The sequence below is a fragment of the Triturus cristatus genome, chromosome 4_1 (assembly GCF_964204655.1).
Source record: "Triturus cristatus chromosome 4_1, aTriCri1.1, whole genome shotgun sequence".
NCBI classification, from domain to species: Eukaryota; Metazoa; Chordata; class Amphibia; order Caudata; family Salamandridae; genus Triturus; species Triturus cristatus.
Window position 1 is genome coordinate 815,118,797 of NC_140585.1, and position 18,183 is coordinate 815,136,979.

The 18,183-nt window shown below is 45.2% G+C and overlaps 1 long non-coding RNA gene across 1 annotated transcript in view; it reads left to right on the forward strand.

Annotated features, from left to right (window-relative positions):
• Positions 1 to 231: 231 nt before the first annotated feature.
• The window catches only part of LOC146855621 (uncharacterized), a 109,026-nt gene continuing 91,074 nt past the window's right edge, over positions 232 to 18,183 (forward strand). The window contains exon 1 of the long non-coding RNA XR_014980859.1: positions 232 to 383. This is a non-coding gene — a long non-coding RNA (uncharacterized LOC146855621). The remainder of the gene's footprint in view (positions 384 to 18,183) is intronic.

The window sequence follows — 18,183 nt, forward strand, 5'->3', positions numbered from 1 at the left end:
TGCCATCACTACCCATTTTTATAATTGCACCTAAAATGTGATGTTCGAATTCACCGGGCTGCCCAATGTATTCCACTCCAGAGTAATCTGCAGTGTTAACGGAGGTGGACTACACACATCAGATCGGAACTACATTTCCCATCAAACGATGGGGTTCCGAAACTCTCTTCCGGGTAGCGCACCGGAAGTGACGCGCATTAGGAGCGCTCTGCCCTCTCGCCTTGCCCCCAGTCCGGAGGCAACATCAAGTGACTGGCTTACATATAGAGGCACTTCAGGCAGTGCAGCGCGAATGCCAAGGCTCACGGACACAAAATAGATTTTTCACGGGGCAGGGCCTTTGGAGTAGTAAGTCGATCATGCTAAGGCAGCGACAGACAGAGGTAATGTGTTCTTATTTTTAGCTATACTGGGAGCCCTAACGCAGGATTGTTGTATCTTTACTTCCCTTAACAGGGTTTGACTACAAGGGTACCCCACTGTGATCCATGAGATATAATTATTCCCCTCTAATTAGGTATGGACGAGAGAAAGTGTATTGACAATCATATTGGCACGAATTACATATAAAGAAACACCATGTGTGATAATTCTATATATACGTGTGACCACAACTGAGATGAGTGTGTATTGTGTCAAGGGTTGTTTGAAAGCGCGAGTATTGTTTGTGAACTAGGTGATCTTCACTTATAAGCACAAATTGTATGCTATCAGATCACGCACACTGCCAAGTGGGTAGATTTGGATCAATGGATCCACTATGGCTCTGCCGCTTTGATCACTCAAACATGGATCTTGGAATCAAAAGAATGTGTGCATGATGGGTGCAATTGTACATCAGGACAGTTATTGTAATGCATAATTATTTGCCCTGTCCTCTTTTGTTCTCCTTACAGGCAGAATTTTTCGTTATCAGAAGGGAGATAAGTATTCTACCGCTACCATTGATTTTATTATTATTATCTTTGTAACGAAGGTTACAGCTTTCTGTACCTTCAACACTAATATATAGGTCAAGAAAAAGTTTTTTTGGGTCAACACCAGGGAGGGAATATTTGCTGTGCCCTGACGAAAGCCCAGGACCATTTTTGGACACTGAATTTTGGGGCTGAAACATGTTGGCAGTCATTTAGGGTCATAGGACCATAACCTCCAAGAAGACCCATTTTTACCCTTTTAACAACCACTACATCTCTGTGAATAAAGGGATACCTGGGGATTGTAGTAGGATTTTTATCTTTAAGTCCCCCTGGCCTACATCTCCTAAGAGCTCCCTGAAATGCGGTTGAGCCCACCCTGACCATTAGGAGTCAGGGTGAACCCGATGATGAAGTATGACTCCAGATCCTTATTCACCTGCTCCTATCGTGTCCCCTTTGTTCACCACAGGTGGCTAAATTATCTTGCCTGCTCAATTTGTTTGCTCAGGTCGGGATTCAGGCTGACACCGCCACGAGCCACCAAAGCTGCTGCCGAAGCTTAGGCCGCAACATCCGACGACTGCCAAGACCCCCCACACGGCAGCCACGTCTCAATAAGGCACCTACAGTGGCGTAATGTTAACGCCAAAAGGCCTACAGTCAAGAGTGAGAGAGAGAATGTGCTCCTGCCGATGTGTGGATCGATCGGTTCTCGCTATGGGCACCTCTAACAGCACACATTCATCTTCCACCGCCAGGTCAGGTCCCTGCTCGTATGTCCTGCGCTGGGCCTACGCAACTCCTTATGGGTGGGTCAGGTCCCACGTCGGTTCAGTTACATCTCTGCCCCAAGGACCAGGCCATCCAGATCATTGGCTGACAAGGCCACAATCAAGCCAGGGCTCCAGTCGCACCAGTCGCAGAAGCTGCCACGCAGTAGCTCTGTCATCAAATGAGGGTGCTTAGTCAGTAGAACAATCGCTTCCCTGCTGGTCACTCACCGCTTCAAATTGCCACTTGTTGTTCTGCAGGTCCTCTGATTCTCATCCTCTTCATCTCTCTGTTACTACGTTCATGGCCATGCGGATTCCTCCTCGGGTCTGCTCAAGTAGGTCCAAGCGGGCCGGTGAAGCCTCTGCCGGGTTTAGGACACTCAGGTTCCGGCAGTGGGATAGCTTAGGGACTTCTGTATCCTCAAAAGTTCCAGGAAGTGTTTAAATGGCAGCGACCTCAAGCGGTCGCTGCCATTTAACATTAGGGCCTCGCTGGTATGACGCGTCTGTCTGACACAGCGATATCATACCTCAAATGCATTCTGCTGTCACTTTTGCGGCCTCACCAATATTACTTGTTACTGAAGGGATGTTTTAGGGCTCCTGAGCTGGCCTCATACTTTCAGGATGGCACTGGATGTGGATCGGCCGAGCGGAGCTCCGAGAAACACTGCTCACTCCATTGACATCAGCCCACGCCCACTCTATATTCACTTGCAATGCAAATCAGAATGTTGTCAATATAACTGAGGGACGTAGAGGCTTTATTTTGCAGGTAGTAAGGTTGTTGTCTCCCAGTTGGGTCATAAAAATAACTATAAATTGCCGATGCTTCTTTTTGCAGAACTGTGCACGCATGTGCCCTTTACTCCTATTTTGATTTGTTAGTGTAATTTGGCATTTATACAGCAAGGAATTTGCCATTAATATTGGCATTGCTGTGCTTTCTACATACTCCATAAATGCATGGAGGGACAGATCATATATACAGAAGGTAGAAGCTAGGAGATTTCGATCTGTGTTTTAGAAGAATCCCACGGCCGCACTTTAAACTTGGCTAACTTTCTCCTCAAAACTTGATTAAGGTTCAAGCAGCCATTCCACTTCCCTGGACTGATCATGTTAGTTTTTGATTCAAGTACATTCGAGGTCAAAAAAATGCATTCAAGGTTGCTTAAAGGGGACTGGGTAAAAAATTGCTTGTAATGAATTTTATGATAAAAATTAATTTAAATACCAAATAACTCCACTATTCTTGCAGCACCTCTGCAATCCTTCAACCACTCGGATCTGAATGCCTTGTTGCCAGATATAAATTCTTTATGCATCTCAGTTTTAGAAATTCCTACTCCAAACTTGTAAACAGATCAACTCCAAAAAAGTAAGGAACCATTGTCTCTCCTCTGAACTAAGTGATCTCAAATTAGAAACGCACAGAGATGGAAACTATAGCAGAGAAAACATAGCTGTTCTTTGGCCTTTAGATCTCTTAGTATAAAACAAGCATTGCCAAAACCCATGGGGACAGCTGTAATAGGTAAACAATAATTGAGCATGCCTGTGTTGCATTTTCACATTAAAGCCTGACTTATTTGCTCTAAAAATAATCATTCTATGACACCCACCAGAAAAAAATTACTTCATTGAGCGAGGCACAGTTGCCAGAAAATTAAAACCCACATGTCCTGAACCACCTTCTGCCAAATACCAGAGGCAGACTCAGATGCAGTCCGAGAATGCAAGATATGCAGAAACCACAAGACTGAAAGTAAGCAAAGTCCCTCCCCCCCCACCCGCACGTAATGATGAATGTGTATTAAAAAAAACCTGACAAGATGCAAACCAAGTAGCAGACAAGAACGCAGAGAACACTGAGGCAAGGACAGTCTGAGACGAGGCGGAGCTGCAGGTGCGGAAGCCAACACATCCTGACTGGTACCCTGAATGCACAAGTACAAATATATTCCGAAACCAAATCAAATATAAAATTAAATTACTGTGCCAAGAGAAAGTCATAAAATAGCGACCTTTTTCAATTGGTTAGAGTCAAATCAGCCTCATTAAATCAAAAATTCTGCGTGCCAAAAGCTCACACTGTACAGCACGTGGTATGTGTAACGAACAAGGCCTCTCGCTTCGGGTACTGGCCCTGAGCGCGCCATGCTGAATCAATGACACACACACAGAACTATAGTGCGAACCAGAAACCCACGTTTGGTCTCTGCCCATTTATTATATAGCCTCTGACCACGCCTGGCCAGAGGATGCATTAGGTGCAGTTCCGGGAAATGTCATCACCCGGGGGCAGTGCATGGTGGTTGTTACATCCCTCCCCAACATGGCGTTGGACTTTAATGCCATGCTTGGCATGCAAAGTCGCTGGCGTGGGGGTGGATTCGGGCTGAGGTTTTGCTGCTGGTGACAGGAGCAGTTGTTATTGTCCTCAGACTCCTGGCTGCCATGGCGGGTGTTGACAGCTTTGTCTCTCGAGTTACTTGACACAGGGGTGTGGCTGTTTGCAGGGGCCCCCTGGAGCCTGGCTGCCAATATGAGCTCTACCACTCGTTCTCTTATTCCTCTGCTTCTGAGAGACAGGCTGTGTTGGGAAGTCGACTCTCGGGTATGACGATACGGGCCCCTTCCAGCACTAATTCTTCTGGGGTGGTGCTCCGCTTATCATGCATCCTCCACATTTTGATCAGGCGTTCCTTTTCGGTGCCAAGCCAGTCATTGGCCTCTCTTAAGAAACTCTGCTATGACCCTCAAAGGAGGGCATCCATAACTTTCATTAGGAGTGAGTCCGACGTCGTGGCATCGCTGATCTCCTGGAGGGCGAGTGCTCACAGGCATTCACCTTGAGTTACCATGCTGACGTACTCCTCAGTGGCTCCTGAGCTGTTGTGGTTGTCTTTGGCATGAGCCGGCAGGCGGCGGTAGTGGAAGTCAGCTGGATTCTATACCCCAGGTCAATACGTAATTTCCATGTGGTAGTGTTGCAGCTGTATGGCCAAGTGTTTGATACATGGAGGAGGATGGGAGCTGCGCCACGAAATAAAGAGATGGAGGGACAAGCGGCTGATGGTCCGTGACCACACGGAACGGCCTGCCACTGAGGTGTAGATAGAAGTGGCCACAAGACCATTTGATGGCTAATGCTTCTTTTTCTATTTGGGAGTATTGGGTCTCTGTTGCCGTGAGGGCTTTGCTAGCGAACACAAAGGGTACCCATTTTCCTGGCTCCACTTCTTGTGTAAGGTCGGCTTTCAGGGTCACACAGCTGGCATTAACCAGGAGTTCCATCTGTCTCTTGGGATTGAAATAGGCCATTGTCGTTTTGCTCAGTAAGGTTTCTTTCACCTTTTGGAATGCCTCTTCATCCTTCTGGACCCACTGCCAGGAGGCATCCATTTTTGTCAGGGCACGTAGAGGCTCAGCAATAGTCGCTAGGTTCAGGATGAACCGGCCATAATATGTGGCCATACCCATGAAGCTTCAAACTTCAGATACTGTTGTTGGTGCTGGGGCATGCAACTTGCTTGGATCAACCTGGACTCTGTCTTGGTTCAAGACATAGCCGAAGAACCGATAGAATTTTGAAAGAAGAAGCACTTCTCCCAGTGGAATGAGACACCGTGCTCTCACAGTCTCTTCAGTGCTGCTCGGAGGTGTCTATGGTGCTTCTCAGCAGTTGCAGAGTGATTCAGGATGTCATCATTCACATTCATGACCCCTTGAAGGCACCACAGTGTCTCTCTGATGGCATCTTGGAAGACTTCCACTATGGATGAGATCTCAAAATTCAGCCTCTTATATCTGCGTAACCCCAGATGCATTGAGAAGCTGGTTATGTAGCGGATCTCCTCCGCTAGCAGCAGCTGGTGGTATCCTGCGTTGAGATCCAGCTTAGATGACCACCTTGACCCATTCAGGCCAGCAATAATGTCATCCATTGTCGGAGTGATATGTTACTTCCGCTTTATGGCCCAGTTGGAAAGTCGCATATCAATGCAGAGCCGTATCATGCCTGGTTGCTTTGGTCTTTCAGTGATGACCATAGGGGACACCCACTGGTTGAACCGGATACTTTCTCTTTCACCCCTAGTATTTACAGTTTGCTTAGGTCATGCTCCACCAGTGGTCTCAGATGGAAAGGCACACGCCTATGGTGAAGAACGACTGGCTTCACAGTTTTGTCGATGTTTAGCTTCAGTGGTGGGGCCTTCAGGCACCCGAGCCCTTGGAACAATTAGAGAAACTGACTTATGAGTTAATTTGCTTGGAATGCTTTCACGTTCCCTGAGAAAAGATACTAATCAGAAGTCTTCCGCAGTGTGGCTGCCGATGCGAGTGTTAGCCTCTTTGTCAACAACATTGACAGTTGCCATGGCTTCTTGTCTTCAGATCTTATTTGTACTGTCATTTTTCCTCATAGCGGGAGTGGCGATTTGATTCCATACATGAATATTTTGGTATTCATTCTGACTAACATTGGCCTTGGTCGCAGGTGCTAATATTGTTGGGTTCCCATTAGATTTACTGAAGCACCTGTGTCAAAGAGGCCCTTAACGCTGGACCCTGCAACGTCAACTAGGGATGTCGGTTGGGGCAGTCGGTGTCATTTGAGTTCATTTGTGAAGGATATAAGTAATACTTCTTCCTTGTCATCAGGTGAGAAGTTCTCCAGTGAGTTTGGAGGTACCTTGGCGGTCTCTAAAGATGTATGGTCATCCGTTAACAGCTGTTGGATTGACTTGGTCTGGGCCTTACCCCCTCATGTGTCTCGTCTTTTAAGGTCACTTCTACAGATGGAAACAAAATGGTTTAGTTTCAGTTTACCACATTTAGAGCATATGCAACCTTGGGCAGGCCATTCATCCAGTGGAAGCTCACTTCGTTCGCAGTGTCCACAGCTTGATCCCGGCTGATGTGACACTGACGTCTTTGTTTTTATTGCCTTGCTACGAGTGTGCATAGCGTCACTGCATTCCACTTTCACCGTGGGCGTGCGTTATGGCTGTTGCGTGATTGGAATATCCATTTCAGTATCTCTTGCCACAGACAGGTCATGAGACCTGATCAGAACCAGAATATCATCCAGGCTGATGTTTGAATACCTCATGATAAGCCCTCTAGGTAATTTGCTTCTGCAGCCATAGATGATTTGGGCCCGCACTTCTTTAGGTTGATTGTCAGCTGTACAAGTCCTGGCTAATTCACATAGTTGCACATAGAAAGCGTCTATTGACTCACCTTCCCTCTGGTGAGCTTGGGGGAGTTTGAAGCACTCATAGTCTGGGTTTAATTGCGAGTCAAAATGTGCATTGAGTGATTTAACAGCAGCCTCATAGTCAGTCGCAGCACCTGTGTTAGGGAGGTGCAAAAATAATTTGTAGATTTCTTTACCTACATAATGAAGTAGGAGAGTGCTTTATGGCCCTATCTGACTCATGGGTCGCTATGAAGCCATTTTCCAACCTTCCAAGCCTTCCAGCGCAGTGAGGCTATGGCTGGGTCCACTAGCTAACTGAAGGGTGGCAAGGTGCCAACTATGGCATGTGGTGAGGCAAGCAGGTCTTGTTACACCCTTGGTTGAGCTGCTACATTAGAATTATCTGGATGCAACATGTTATCATCTCCTGGCATGTCACTTCACTCCGTTTTGTTCTTTTATTCTTCATAATCCCTTTATCAGGTGTAGCATCACTTATTGTAACTGGTTCCTTTTTTTTTCTTTTTTCGGGTGCTGGTGTTTCACAGTGTCAGATTGCTGCTTGTTCCTCTGATAGGCGCCCTGGGTGCGAGTGAGGCAGCGGTCGGGCGTAACGATGCAGAGGGAGGGGTCGGGTCCTCCCAAAAGGCCATCCATGGCACATTGTGGCGTAAAAAGAGGAGGGCCGCTGTGCACTCTGTGCGGCTGAGCTGGGCAGCAGTGAAGTGATTGGCAGAGACTTGCGCTTTGTTGTGCACCACGTGATGTGGGCAGAGTAGCGAGGAGGCTGGGAGCGGAGACTTCCACGGGGTTGACAATGGTCAGGGGTGCAGTTCTCACCTCTGAAATCAGGCAGGTACTTGGTTGGCTGCCTTGATAATGTTGTCTCGTTCTGCACACCGCTGGCATAAGTTGATTAGACTGGAGTCAATGCAGGCCTCATGGACTCCACTACTGAATAGGTCGATGGCGGCTAGCAGGAGTCTGCAGTGCAGTGCCCACGGGGTTGCTGCAGTGACAGCAGTGGGGCCCTTGTTGCAGGTGGGGATGAACATCTCACCCTCATTGCCAGTGTAATGAGGCCTCTCGCTTTGGGTACTGGGCCTGAGCGCGCTGCCCTGGATCAATGACACACACACAAAGCTATAGTGTGACCCAGAAGCCCACGTGCGGTTTCTGCCCATTTATTATATAGCCTCTGACCATGCCTGGCCAGGGGATTCATTAGGTGCAGTTCCGGGGCATATCGTCACCACGGGCCTGGTGGATGTTACAGCATTCACCTACTAATGACAAAATCTATGATTTCACATAAACTGTTTTCTATAATATATTAAATAACAACTGTAGAGTATGCTTTACATTATTAACCACCAAAGTTATCTTACCGTTAATATTATCCCCTGAAAATTGCTGGGCACACAAAGATCCCTGCATCAGACGCCTTAACTCCATGAGGTATTTTAAAGTGCCGGCTGTTTGTGACCAATTTACTGTCACATTTGTCCTGTTGCCAATTTTTTTAACAGCAGAGTTTTTTTAAGACACAATATATAAGTTGACTCTCATATTCTGCGTTTCATGACTTTGCTCCTCGCGACTCCATCCCCTTTCTTCTGCCACACACTGACCCTCAACTAATAGGACCCTGAAGTAATTTTTTTGTAATTTCCAGCACTCTTCAGTTTCTCACTGCAAATGGTGTAACACCAGAGCACTCTTTCTTATTGTTAGACATGGCACCATTGGCGTGGGTCTCCCTTCCATTTTTCGCTGTTATCTCCACTGTTTTTGCTGGTATTAGATGCTCTGGGCGCTGTGCCACTGCCATTCAGTGCCACAGCGCGAATGCTCCCAGTGTAAATATGACATTTGAATTGGTATCTCTATGATTGGCTTATTTGGTTTACCTGTTAGTCCCTAGTAGCGTGGCCTGTGTGTGCCCAGGGCTGGTAAACCAAATGCTGCTGGTGGGCCTGCAGCTCTGGTTTGCGCCACCCACAGAAGCAGCTTGCAAAGTGTGTCTCAGACCTGCCACTGCAGAGTCCGCGTGCAGTCCAGAACTGCCCGCTTGGCTGTGAAGTGCACCCAGTTCCCAGCCCCTGAACCTTCCCTTGGCATCATGTGAGTCACCCCTATGGTAGGGTGCACTGTATGTGTAAGGTAGGACATGCTCTGATGTGTGTAGCATGTCCTGGTAGTGAATTACACCCAATTTCGTTTTTCACTACTGTAAGGCTGCCTGTTCTCCATAGGCCAGAATGGGCAGTTGACTATTACATTCTATAGTCCTAACTGACCCAAAGAAAATGGTAGAAAAACGAATTTAGTATGCCTGAACTCAGAATATTAAAATACATCTTTTAGTCAAGTTTATTTTTATATTCTGTGTTTGAAAATACTATTTTTAGAAAGTAGGTATTTTCTTGCCTAAGCTTTCCAGTGTGCTCTGCTATTATGTGTATTGGCTGTCTGGTTTCGGAGGGACAGGGCAGGCTGAGTCAGACCTGGGTTGAATAGAGAGATGTGCATTGGAGTATGGGGAGGGGTAGCTCCTTGACCTGAATATGGCTATGCCTGGCAAGGTGAATGCTGGCTCCACCTCCCACTGTGTGTCTGAGGGCAGACCCCCTCTTTCTGAATGGAAGGATGCAGCCTGGTGAACAAAGTGCTCCAGGGCTGGGCAGAACTGGTTCTGGCTGGGTTCATTGACTTGTAGCTTCTGAGAACAAAGACTTTTGGGGTATAAATATCTGTGCTGAAACCCATACAATTTGTATTGCTCCTGGACAACATGAAGAACCTCTGTCCGTGTAACTGAAGGAATCTGCAGGAGGTGACTGTCCTTGTGTGCTGTTTCTTGGATTGGCCTGCAGTGGTTACTATGGACTTGGAAGAAGAGGAAAAGGACTTTGAAGAGAACTTTTATTTCAACTTGCTAAAGCAATCACCCAAGGGCTGGAAGAGAGCTAGCCTCCTGCTGGAGTCTCAGGCACATCAGACTCCACCACCAGCCTCCTGTTTCCTCCCAGCGAGGATTTCTATCTGCAGTTGAGGCTCCTGTGAGTTCCAGGGCCTCTAGTTCTACTATAGAGAAAAGAGTGCTGAAAATCATCGCTAACGCCCGTTTGTGAGCCGCCGCAGCTGAAGCGCGTATGAAAAATCATCGCGCTGCTGCCACTGAGTGCTCGCTACCGGAGATCATCGCTTCACACGTTTGCGGGCTGCCAAATGCTCGCAAACCTCAAGATTATTGCATTGCACGGTTGTGGGCTGCCAACTGCTTGTTAACCCGAAGATCATCGCATCGCACATTTGCGGGCCTCAAAGTGCTCGCTAACCAAAGATCTTCGCATCGAGTTCATCGCTTTACGACAGCGCAGTGCGGATGCCGGGCGTCTGCCATTTTCATTGCATCGCATCAGGATCGTTGCTCCCTCGTATAGCGCCATTTCTTTTCATTGCAACAAGATCGCACACGCAACAGGCTCGGCGCATCATCCTCCCTTGCGGCAAGCATTTCAACGCATCGCCGGCTTAGCGTGGAGAAGTTTGTCGCTTTGTCCTGCACACAGATCAGCGCATCATCCACCCTTGCGGCAAGGATTCAACGCATCGCTGGTCACGCATGAGGAAAATCATTGCTACAGCTCCTTAGCGACATTTTGGTTGTTTTGCGACAGAATCCAGGTACTTTGTAAGTAAAAGGGTCGCAGAGACCACTGCTTTGAACTGAACTCTTTGCACACTTTGAACTATTTTTGCAGCATTTCAAGAGTAATCCTATTTCCTAGTATGGTGGCTTTTTACTGTTATTGGTTTTGTGTTAAGTCTATATCTAAAGATACTTATTTTTTATAACTACTTGTGTGGTGTCCCTTTCTAGTGTTCCTCACTGTGTTACTGTGTATGGTCATAAATGCTTCACACACTGCCTCTGAGATAAGCCTAGCTGCTCGTGCTACGTTACCACAGGGTTGAGCAGGGGTTATCAAAGGGTGTAGCCCGCTTACTCTGACTGAGGAAGAAGTGTCCCTATTTGGACAGTGGCCAGCCATTGCCAACTAGAGACCCCCATTTCTAAAAGTTATTATACCTTTCTAAGGTTTTATTTTGGAGACATCTCAGCTAGATTATAGTGTTAGGTCGGTGCGCTACAAAATCTGTTAATAAAAAATAATAAAGGAAAGGTGACTCGCAATATCATCTTCCGATTCCGAAGACTGAGGGACAAACTGTATCACTCCCAAGGCCAAAAGTTTTGCAGCTTTACTAGAACTGAGTAATCGTCAGCCTTTATTTTTAGGTCTCGCCTGGTGTTAGCAGCGCGCATGCGTTGCTCTCGCCATGCGAGGGCTTTTTGTAATCAATACGATTTCGGAAGCTTTTGGAAGGGGACTTGAAGCCCCACCCATCTTTTTTATTGGGTAGCGTCATCTTCCATGCGACCACTGGCTTCTGATTGTAAAGGAGGCTTCTTAGACCCTCCTTGTTACCGTCTTTCTTCACTTTTAGCCCCGCCCACCGGGACTGGATCTTTTACTTGCGGTGTTATACACTATCTCCTTCATGTCGGTAAGCACTATGTTTTTGGCGCGTGTCCAGATTTCTAGTTGTAATCTCAGCGGTACCTCTCCACGGGGTTAGCAGACTGCCTGCCGCTGAGCGCCGTTCCTTGCTTGACTTACTTTGATTTGATGACGATGCTTGGTTGCAGTGTTAAAGTGAAGCGAGGGTCCTTTGGAATCAGAAAGACGCTCCAAGACCCCACAGTATTTGTTTGGTGGTGCTCGGTTTCTATTTTTACTCCGAATTAGTATTTTATATTTCGGGGCGTTGATCTGCTAGACTTATCCATTAGGTTTCTAAAGGCTCGTCTTGAAGAAATAATTGTTGTACCCTTTCTATTGCACAACCTGTACTTAGAGTTTGCTTTGTAACCTTTTAAACGCTATGCTTTTTATGATTAATGAAATATGTGAAAACAGTGGGTTGAACGTTAAAAAAAGAAGTGCATTCACCACAACGTGCTGCTGTGCACGAGGTAGAGAGCGAAACCATTTCTTTTTCTAAATGATTAATATCCTTGGATATCTGAGCTGCCTTCCCTCTCCCACCCGGGGAGGCTGTTAAGGGGTGTGTGGCTGGCTGCTAATCGTGTATTCTGCACAGGAAGCAGCTCTTGCGGTTCCGCTGTGCTGTGTGTTGTCGTGATGCTTACATGCTTTGTAGGTCACTGCAGCTTCTAAGTACTCAATGTTTAATGAACCCTAATATGGTTAGTGCTCCTGCCGTTGTGTATAAATATTTGGATTTCTCTTTCTGTGCCACTTACACTGCAACCTTCTTCCTGTCTTGTGTGATTTGAGCAGACTTCACGAGTGTCGAGACTGACTTTTTGGCCACAAAAAACAAATCCACACCAAAAGTTCAGGAGAGTGATGCAGAATATTTCCTTTGACAGAAGTTGTCTCATGGAAAGCCTGAAAGTGTTGCAGGGCTGGGCCACTTGAAGGCCAGTGTTGGCTAATGCTAAACTGCTAAGATCGTTATGTGTTGATATGCCTTACGTTGTGAAATATAGTCCGATAAGAAATGCTCGATGTCTTGTTGCATGCTTTAAACTGTTGCAATATGTATTAATATATACGTTATGTCACGTTAACACTGTCGTTTCTTATGTTATGTTGACTTCTTTTGTTACTTTTGGATTTGTCTATTTATGCTTTCTTACCTTATATTATCTTATCGTCCCATGTGCTCTTGTCATACTTATATAGGCACAAATCCATTTCGTTCATAGAATCTGAAGTTTTTGTTTCACCATGAGAAATACTGAATTTTCCCAGTCTAGTTACACTGTTATCATCCTTCTGCTTTTTGTCTTGTTATGTTTTTTCTCACTAGGAAATCAGGCCTCGCTCTTTATTTGTAATGTGGGTACATTTTTCAGCTTCGCTTTGTAACTGTGACGAGAGGGCTCTTTTAAGCTGGGCCTTTAAGTAGTAATACAGGGCACTTTTAACCCTGACACCGTAATTGTGATGCAGGGAAACTTTTAGGCCTTAGTCTTCTTTACTGGTAATATAGGGGCGCTTTTAGGTTTGACATTGTGATGTGGTGAGACTTGGAGTTGGTCTGTAATTGTGATGCAGGGGAGCTCATTGGCTTGACAGTCTATTGTGACGTAGGGGCACTTTGGGGCGTTATATTTTTAACTGTAACATAGGAGCACTTTTAGACCATCCCTTTGATTGTAACACAGGGCCACCCTTAAGCTGGGCAGCGTAATTGTGATTTAGGGGCACTTGGCCTCACTTTGTAGTTGTGACCCAAGGGCACCTGACTATGTAAATGTTGTAGGAACCTCAGGATTTATTCTTTAACTGCTGCGATATGGAGACACTTCTCTGCTGTGTAACAGGAACACAGGTGACTTTTAGGCAGGACTCTCTTACTGTGAAAAGAGTACCATGTTGACTCTAAGCGGTGACACTTTTTGGACCGACCCTATTGTAACGCGGGCCCCTTTTAGACAGGACTTTAAATGATGATGCTGTGGCTCTTTTAGGCCCCACTCTGTAATTGTGAGGAGCAACACACAAATGATGGTAGCTCGGATTACAAAGATTAGTGAGCCTGTTCCCACCTATTAACTCCCGACTACAGCCCTGGGCGAGGCGTTAATTAACGAGCGACGATCGGAAATATACTGCTGGCTCCCTGACCGCCGTGCAAAGGGGTTTACATTTCCCCGGAGATGTTTCCTTGGCCAGTGTTTGTTTGCAAGGTGAGTAGGCTCCGAGAGAATCACTGGGAGTATTGTTCCTTTGAAGGCAGCTGGCCCGGCGCGCGCTTTCTCACCCTTCTTCGATGCCAACTGTCTCGAGACCAAACGAAGAGCTTCACAGGACCGACCCGGCCTTCAGAGCTGCAGGGGGCGCTCACTCACTCGGGGCTCTGCTGCAGAGCCCCTCTTTCTGTCCAGCCGCGCTAGGCCTGCAAGTTTTGTTTTGGAAATAACTAATTTATTGTGTCAATTAATCAAAACCATTACAAAATGTACAAGGAGCAAAATAAAATGCTCATAATACAACTTTCAATTCGAGAACAACCCCAGCGGATATTGCTGCGGCCCATGGAAATGTGATTTACAAGCAAACATGTTTATACAAGAAGAACACGAGGGAAATATGTCACATAATATCTGTCTGTGTACAAGAATAATATGCATTATTTCATGCATTTAGTTATTCCTACCTTTTACTTATCTCATACAGTAATAGGAATTGTTGTTGTCATGTAATAATAATATTGTCCAACTAAATGACATTCATGTGATCGAAAGCTGAAGATGCAAGCCCTGCACAGATGCAAGCTTACACCACACAGACAACAAGGAGGTATTTGCTGCATGCTTACAACTCTCTGGTCTGTTTCTTAGGCTCAGAAGTAGTTACATGCAGCTTACATAAGGAACTCTAAACCCACTGAGCTGTCTCACTAGTATTAGTAACTAGACCTGCCGATTACAGGCATTGCTGTGCTCTTCAAGATTAGTACAACACTCCATCATTGTAGTAACAAGTTGTTAGTAAATTAAAAAAACACAACTTAGGCCCGCCTTCATTCACCAAGGAATGATGGCAGAGAGTCACGTGCACTGCGAGGATCATCAAATGTATATAATTCACAGATTGTATCTTCAGGTATACCTTTAAATAAAACTAATGACTTTTGGGAACATACACCATGTGGCCCCATTTTGTTTTCGTTGGAGAACTCTTTCCCCCGTGCACGAGGCTTACTTGGGAGGGAAGGGGTGGGCTCGAGTCCCTCGGATCGTTCAGGAGGGAATGCTGGCCTGTATTGAAACCAGGCGCAGGTTGGACACCTCTGAGCTGACCAAATTAGGGAAACACCCACAAACAAGCATTACAAATGCAATAGGTCTCGCCTTTCATTAAGTTAAAGCCATGTGCTTTGCTATACAATACCATTAGCAAAGCAAATGGCTTTAACTTCATCAAAGGCGAGACCTATTGCATTTCCAATGCTTGTTTTACTATGTGACATACATAATGCCCTCTTTGTTTGTCCAAAAAGGTCACTTGAGAGAACAATAACTGGAACGGAAATGACGTGTTTGGATTCCAGAACTAAAGACGGAATACATCTGGGTGACAGGTTGGCACCAGAAAGCTGCACACCAAGGTTAAGGATGGAAAGTATGTTCAGATGAGCCAAAAAGGTTTGGCGAGCATTTAACTGCTCTTCTTTGTGAAGCATACTCCTTTCACCATTCACCTGACATTTTAAAAGCTCCCTTCTATATCATTGCATTGTCGATATTTCGAACATTACATGCACATGCCCGCCACCGCAGTGCACTATGGTAGCTTTCTGATGGGATGCTAACCTTAGCCAGACACCCTGTGTTTATGTCACATCTGCACTTTTCATAGTTTTGTGAGATTTCCTGCATTTTACCATCTAAGTTCATGAAGGTGGTGGATCCCTTTCTTTTCTAGCTCCCAGTCTCTGAATGCCTTACCAGGGTATATCTGGTCTATCTCCAAGGAAAGCCTGTTCGAGGCCCAGTTGTAGAGTTTTTGGTTTCAGGAGGTGTAATTTTGTTCTACTTCCGCCGCCGAACATAGAGCCAGGATGATGCTTCTTATGAAGCTGCTGCTGCGCTTTACAAATTCACATTCATTCATTCAATCATTCATATTTTTCAATCTCATTGATGTAGGCCCCAGAATGAGAGCTTATAGCATCTTTTTTGCAGCCTAATCTTGTGAGGTCTGGGTAACTGAAAAATAGCTTTTGCTGTATGAGCCTTTAATGTTTCTCATCTCTGCTGCGCAAACTGTTGATTCGAAATGTGTACACCTTTTGATTTTTCACCATGCGCCTTCCAGATAGATTCTCAGTCAGAACGTGACTCAGATTCAATTTGAAAGAGGCGCAATGGAAAATCGAAATAAAGACAGATACTGTATACATTTAAAAACCTCATAAGACGTACAGCCTTTCATAGCCAAATGTTCTTAAATGCTTGTAACACATACTGCTCTTTAAGGATGCTTCAGGGGAAACTGTGCTGAAAGGGCTATTGGTTGGTACTTTGTTTTGATGCTTTCTTGCAGGGGTTGGGTCCAAATGCCCTTGGGATGTTGCTTGTCTAGTACACTGCCAAAGTATTTCCTAGTTTCTTCAGAACCTCTGTTTTTTTACTGAACGGATTTGAAAATGTGAAAATTGTAATGTTATATGTAGCATTTGGAGCTATTTTATAATATATTCTATTGAGGAATACAACATATCTATAAGTAAGTGGCCTAGTTTATCTCTGTCACCGTCTCTGTCATGTCCCACATATATATTTATGTCTCACCACTTTCAAAGTTCATGAGCCACCACTGGTGGTCCGTTTGATGTATTTTACAGAGTAGTTTTAGTTTTTTCCCTGCTCCTCATTGACAGCCATTGCAGGAAACCCAGAACAGTAGTATAGTGATTACAACTGGAAAGTGTAAGTTACAGTGGTCACTGCTTCAGCTGCAAGCTGAATGCAAAAAATAAAATGAGAACGTTCATTATTATGTTTTTTTTTTTTAAATCAGCTGGCATCTGACTCCAGGTGGGCGGGGCTGGGGTTCCCGCGCTCACAGGGGTAGGAGTGGTGGCAACCACATGTTGTTGCTCTGACTAGGTGTGGGAAGGAAAGTGTAGACCTTGTCCCAGAATATTTCATTGGAAGAAGTAGCCACGCAAAAAACTGTCTTTTAACAATGATGCTGCCGACGAGGTGCCCTCCTTTCTACACTCACTTCCTGCATGGTCTTCGACACCATCTTCAAGTGGATCAACCGGTTTCTGTCCTATAAATAACAGTTCATAAAACTGAAGATCCACAGATACCCAATTCTCTAGTTCTGGGATTCTCCAAGGTTCTTCCTCTCATATGCCCCTTCCCAGAAACATGCAGCTACTAGTTACATCTTGACACCTAACTCTAACTCAGAGTGTTGTGAGGCAATATAAAGAAGGGTCCACTAAGGCAACAATGAATCAGACACCAAAGAATTTGAATGTATAATATTAAATATCGAAATACACTTTTGAGTGTTAATCTTTTATGACAACCTGTTACCAAAGGGTGTCAGGCTCACTAGTGTGACGTGATAACATATGAAACTAAATTTCTTTACACCACATTATTAGCATTTCAATTGAGAAACATTTTTTAATTCACACAGACCAACCAGTTGAATTATCTTGCTTAATAGTTTTCCCTATCTTGTTTCGAAATATCAATTATCTTCGTACATCCTTAGTTTATAGATCAGCCATACAACGGCAGGAACAAAATCCAAAATTCAGTCGGATAAAAGTAGAGCTGCAGTGCAGCAATCATTGTGAGCAGACGCGGTTTCTGACTGCTTCAGCTTTGCTTTTGCTGCCGGATAAGTAAGCGGTGAGGGTCTGTCTGTCCTCCACTAAACAAGGAGACTCATACTACAAAAGTAATTGTGGAAAAGCAGTTTCTGACATCCTTATCTGGTTGCATTCATAAGTGATATTTACTTATTTGGATTATTATATCACGCAATAATCCAAATAAGTGCGCTCTCAGGATCATAAGACACACAAGCCAAATGCTGATGCAAACCAAGTTTATTCACTACGCGTTTCAACTGCGTTCGCAGCCTTGCTCTCGTGTACTGAGTGCACAAACCATAAAGTGTATACAACATCGGGTTGGGAGTGAACAAAACAGAAAAAGGACACTATGGGTAGACAACTTTGGCGGCCATATTGGAGTGCTGATCCACATCTAGCCTCTCGTTGATGAGTGTGCTTAAAATACAGTATGTAGTATATACAGTCATATAATGAATACAGTGGTGATGGGTATAAAATAATATTGCAGCGCAAGAAAACGTAAAGCAAGGATAGAAAAGGTTAAATATAAAATACAAATTATTACTGATTCTCACTCACTGAGTACCTGACCCAGTCACGGGTACTTGCATGGTGCTCAAGGTATAATTATAAGCCCTTGCTTATGGATTAATCGCCTGGTGCTGGAAGTCAGTGTACGCTTGGTGTTCTAGGTAAACCTATGTGATATGCGTTGTCATTGGTATATTGGTAGCCCTCGACTTTCCAGTAATCTCCTGGTGCTAGGATAGGTATTCACATAGTGCTGTATGGGAAAGTGTCCATAGCAGGATGTCTGCTGTCAATGGCGAGCATGCGAACCAAGATTTAC